Here is a 6001-nt window from a genome sequence, read left to right as displayed (position 1 = left end):
CGTTTAGGTAGTGTTTGAATAGAATTTACTCGTTAACGATAAGTGAGTATCATACTACTTAGAAGTAAAAAAAAAATTCTCGGAAAAAAAGAATTCATTTAATCTTTAATTAATTACTATTTAATTTATGTTTTAAATTTAAATATTAAATAAAAAAGGTAAACAAGTGTATACTATTCCTATAATATTTAATAAAAAAAAAAAACAAAAAATGACTTGAAATAATCACGGATTTAAATTCTTATAAAGAGATAAAAAAACAAATAATATGGCATGAAGTAGATTATAAAAAATAAATAAATCAAACAACACATCATTAGACACTAAAATATGAATAAATATTGTTAGATTGCTTATTAATGATACAAAAAATGAGTTTTTATTTATTTTGGTCTTCATTTACATTTCTCATTTGCAGTTCTTGAGGTTTAAGGAAAAAAAAATTTTTTTCGCATAAATTTTTCGCTCCATTTTTTTTTTGAACTTTTTAACCCAATGTCAAAAAAAAAACAAAATGAAAATATTTTTAAAATTGACCTTTTTTTGGTTTTTTTAAAAGAAATTTTCAATTTTTTTTTTTAATTTTAATTTTAATTAAAATTTTTTTTTATATTTTTTTTGCCCCGTTTTAAATTTCAGTTCAATATTTTCTATGAAAAGAAATTCTCAATTGCTTTAAATACGATAAAAATGATCTACTTTTTTAAATTCTTTAATCAATACAAAAATTCTCTTCAATCTCCAACCCGTAGGCGTTCTCCTTCCGTCACTTCAATTAAACGGATGAGCAAACACGACTTTCATGCAATATTGTATGAAAAACTTGCTAAACTATGAGAACAACAAACTACTGCTTCAATTAAAAATTATTTATGCTGAATAAGTTTTGATGAAAAACAACAAAATTAGAAACAGAAACTTGACCCCAATAATATTCATAAAATATGCGCAAAAAAAATACTCTTTCAATTGTCCTTCCATTCATTCAGTTATTCACAAAAGGTTAACGACCAAACAACCGAAAAAAAATATTACACGCTTCTCTGAACACATTTACTCCGCAATGACAACAACAATGACATATGGTCCTTGTCAATAAATGGCACTGGAAAAACAAAAGTTTCGCTAAATTCAAGTATTCATCATCAACATTCGCATTATTAATCAATATCTAGTTATATCTAGCGACATGCAAATATACTCAAACTCAAGCTAATCAACAACAGAAAAAAAGGAGCGGAGAAAATCAAGTATGTTTCTATTATTACGTAATTGAGCGAACAAGTTCAAATATAGAACACATATAAAAAAAAACTTTCCATCAAACCGAAAAATAAACACGTATATGAGCAATAATCAACACTATAATTTAGTTACTGCGTTGCCATTTTATTGAGTTTTATTGCAAATGTGGATGATAAGGAAGCGAGCGCTCGTGATTTTTTTCATAGCGATACGAATAACAAACGTATCGTCAAAGGGGATCTTAAATGTTTTATAAGAGTTGATAAAAATTCTAACATGAACTCGTTTGTAGCGACAGGACATTCTCTTTTCCTGCCCGTGATGCCTGCCAGGAACTCATTGATGGATTTGTTGTAAGAATTTTTATTTTTTTTTTTTTTGGTGAAATGGAAAGTAATAAAAAATGTGTTGTGTTGGTTATCAGTAACGACCTTCAAACACGCACTACTTTTAATTGGAATATTTCGATGGTGAGTCCGGTTTGTTTAAAAACAATGATAGATGTCATGAAACCTTTTGTGAAATTAATAACATGAGCGCATTTTGATAGATTGGTATTACCTTAATGTAGAGAATGCTAAGAGAACTTAAAAATCTGTTCTCTTAACGAAAATGGAAGTCAAAACTCGTTCTCTTAACATTTTTTGTTTTAAATTCTTATTTTTGAATATTTTTGACTAAAAATCTTGAAGTTTTAATTAATTTTTTATTTTTATATATATGTATTTTATTAAGAAATAAACATTTTAGTGTTAAAAACATTTAAAAATACAACTAAAAATTGTTGAATAAAATACTTCAAAAAAGTCAGAAATTTAAGAGAAATTGTCTTTTTTTAGCTTCAAAATTAGCTCTTTTAATTAATTTATATACGTTTAAATTATTTAGTTATAAAATACCAATTTTTATATGAATTTCATATAAACTCAAAGGCAAGGAATTAATTTATTAATTTTTTTTCCTTGAGATTCATGACTTTTTGATACATGTTTCTTTGTTACTTTTATATTCTTAAAACAAGGCTCATAGTTGCTTGAATGACTTGATACATTTTCTTTGTTACTTTTTACTGATTTTTGGTTAAAATTTTTGTGTCTTATAGAGAGTTTTTTTTGCTCAGGGTAATCATGTAAGTTTAGTGTTTTCAATTAAGTTGATGCACTAATATTTCTCATATCTTGCATAATTATAAATATTTCTGTTTCTGTGAATTAGGCAGGTTTGAACAAATTTTACGACGAATACACATTAAATTCGTAATTTCTTTGATCTGTTAACATAATACAATATGTGTTCCATTTCTTGACGACTCATGGTCTAAGATGATGAATATGGGTACAATATATCACAAAGCATCCAGTTCCTGAATGATAGAATACAGTCCAAATTTGTGATCAAGTGTAAACCTGAAAATAAGAAAAAAGTTATTATTGATAAAATCATTTACCTAAAATCATGCAGTTTATAATTCACTTTCCTCGATCTCTGATGGTTTTTTTTTCTGATTATAATTTTCGATTATCAAAAAAATATTTTTTTTTCAAAAAGACCATTTTCTGTAAAGAAAGAAAATAATTTTTAAGATTTTATATAATTTAGCAAGAAAAATTTTAAAAATAAAAAAAAAATTATTTTTTACTTTTTATTAAGTATGTCATAAAATAACAGACAGACCCATCCACGAACACTTTTTTTTTGTCGAAACGCCTTATAAACAAAGCAGGGTGCCAATGATAATTATGTTACTATACCTTTCAGTACCTTTAATGATGTTTAAACATTTTTTACGTTTTTTTTCCTATTTTTATGTTTAACTGATGTCACAAGGGACGCTAATTCTAATAAAAAATTCAAAACTTTATGCTTAAAACAACAACGATCAACTCAGGCTACATACCACGAACTGATGATGATGCCTTCAAATGAACACGTGACCAACTTTTTTTTTAATAACTTGATTGCTGTTATGCTCGTGCAACCTAAAATGAGAAAACCAATAATTTTTTAATTTAATTCATATTCAATTTTTTTCGTTAAAAACCAAAAAAAAACTTATTATCAAATTATTGTCTACCACAATAATAACGAAATTCCCCTCATTTTTTGTCACTCATTGTCGTGCATTTTATCTATATGTTCGATCGTTTCAACACAATTTCCTATTTGAAAAAAAAAACTTTGGAATTGACATAAATTGTTTGCGCATATCTCACGCATATGAGAATCCAAAGCAATTGATAATTATTTTAGTCTTTTTTAGCGTCTAAAAATTCACCATATATGAAAAAATAGTACAACGAACCATATGGTTGCATGCATGAATCAAAACAAAAACAAAGCTTCCCCATAGAAGAACACTTGCAAAGCAAAAGCAAAACAAAACATGCGTGGAATATGATACGAATTGTAGCGTCGTATAGAGCAAAATCGTGTATGCGCAACTTAAATAATAAAAAAAAAATCAACGTAATTCCAGTCCAGCGACAAGACAGAACAAAATAGTGGTTGTTTGGTAGTCGTGAAGAGAAGTTCAGATTAAAAGGACGTCAGAATTTTTTTTTGCGGAGAATATTCGGAAGAGATTTTCGTTAAAATAATTGTCTCGAAATTTAATTATTGCACAAGCATAATTTTTTAATGGTTCGGAAATATTTTTTCGAGAGATATTAAGAAATAATTTAGTTTTAAAAGGGGTCACAGTCTGAATTGAAGGCATCCTGTTATTGTTGTAGTGCATATTTTACGCGCGTGGTAACAACGCAAAGAAGCGTGTGTTAAGTGCAATTAATTTAATTAAGTTGAATATTAAAAGCAAGTGTGTTTTTTTTATTGATGCGTTCGCACTTCGTTAAAAAAAGAAGATAAAAAGGAAACAAAGTTTCAGTGAAGAAGTGACTTCAAGTATTTTTATAAAAGAAAAAGTACTTAATAAAAATTGTTGATTACGTTAATTTACTTCGAAGTCAAGTGTCAAAGCGATAATAAAAAAATGCTCGATAAAATGCGGATTTTTGCAGTATGCGTTCTTATTGGATTACTTCAAACGGTTGTTGCGGTAGATGATGGCATGGCAGTTTATCCGCCAAAGACACAAGCCTCCAAGTCTCTCTACTGCTCGGATCTTAATGCACAAAATAGTTTGGATATCGATTTCGTAAGTAATTTAATTTATTTAATTGCCGGATTTCTCTATAATTAATAAATAAAAAAAATTCTTTGATCAAAAAATTAGGTCGAACTACCCTTTTGACTTCCTTTAATTATTTCCTAATAAATAAAAATAATAATAAAAAGTGAACAAATTAAATTAAAGGCAACCCCTTTTGTGTTTCTCGATACGTTAAATAAACTTTTTCCACGAAACTTTAATGAAATTTTCACATGTTTAAAATTACTTAACGGGTTATTTAGTTCCCAGCTTGAGAAAAAAAGAGTAATTGACATGCGACTTTTTCAGCACAATTATTGATTTATGTCGTTCGTCGTCGTCTTATCAGTCTCTATAATCATTTTCTAATTATATGACTTGCGAGGCATAATTTCTTTTTCGCATTTATTTCTGGTTTGGGTAATCGGAGGATCTCGTGTCTTTTTGGGGCGTTTTTTGCTGTTTTAATGCTTTGGTTTCTATTTTAATTGTCTGTTAGAATTTTTGCAAAATTTTAGTTAATTAAAAAAGTAGAAATAATTTTAAAATTGTTTTAAATAAAATTTTATATTTTTTTTTTTTTTATTTTTTTTAATTAAATTTTTTTTCCAAACGTTTTCATTTTTTTTTTTTAAAAATTTTTTTACCTATTTTATTTTAAAATTTTAAAATATTAAAAATTATTTTTTATTTATTTTTTTTTATTTATTTTATTATTTTTTTTTAAATTTATTTATTTAAATTATTTTTTAATTTGAATTTAAAATAAATAATTTCATTTTTTTTTTTGAGAAATTAAAAAATATCATTTATTTTCTTTCAAAAATTTTTTAAGAAGGTAATTTTAAATAATTTTAAAATTGGATGAACATTTCTTAAAATTTTGAAAAAAATAAAATATAAAAATAAAAAATGTTTGAAAGAAAATAAATTATTTTTCTTATATCTCATAAAAAAAATGAAATTATTTATTTTAAATTCAAATTAAGTGAATGTTTAAATATAAATTTAAAAAAAATAATAAAATTGAATAAAATAAATAAAAATAAAATAAAATTAAATTAAATAAAATATTAAATAAAAAATAATTTTGTAATATTTTTAATTTTTTCATTTTAATTTTTTTTTTAATTTTTGGAAATGAAAATTTTTTAAATAAAAAAAATCAGTAAAAATTAGAATAAAAAAAGTAAAATTTAATTAAATTAATTTAAATAAATAAATTAATTTTAAATTATTTTTTTTACAAATTTGTGTAAAAAATGGTACACTAAAAATTAAAAAAAAAAATACAATAGAAAAGCAAAACTTACCCGCTCGTTAATCACTTAATCTTTCCTTCTATTTTTTTTTACTTTTTCATTAACCTCGAAAGTTGCGCATTTAATTCACAGCGGAACTCAATGTCTAATTAACTTGATTCCTTTTCCGACTTGTTCATTTATTTATTTTTCTCTTACGAGATTGCTTCAGATAGCAACATAAAATTCGTTTTTCAATCACGAGAAAATTTCAATAATTTGATTCTCGCTGTGTGTGCAAAAGGTCAACTTTATCAAGCGACCATTTCACAGATAAATAGAGGAGAAACTTAATAACAAAATAAAA

Source organism: Culicoides brevitarsis, chromosome 1, assembly GCF_036172545.1.
Source record: "Culicoides brevitarsis isolate CSIRO-B50_1 chromosome 1, AGI_CSIRO_Cbre_v1, whole genome shotgun sequence".
NCBI classification, from domain to species: Eukaryota; Metazoa; Arthropoda; class Insecta; order Diptera; family Ceratopogonidae; genus Culicoides; species Culicoides brevitarsis.
The sequence above is the reverse complement of the archived record's forward strand: the minus strand, read 5'-3'. Positions refer to the sequence as shown.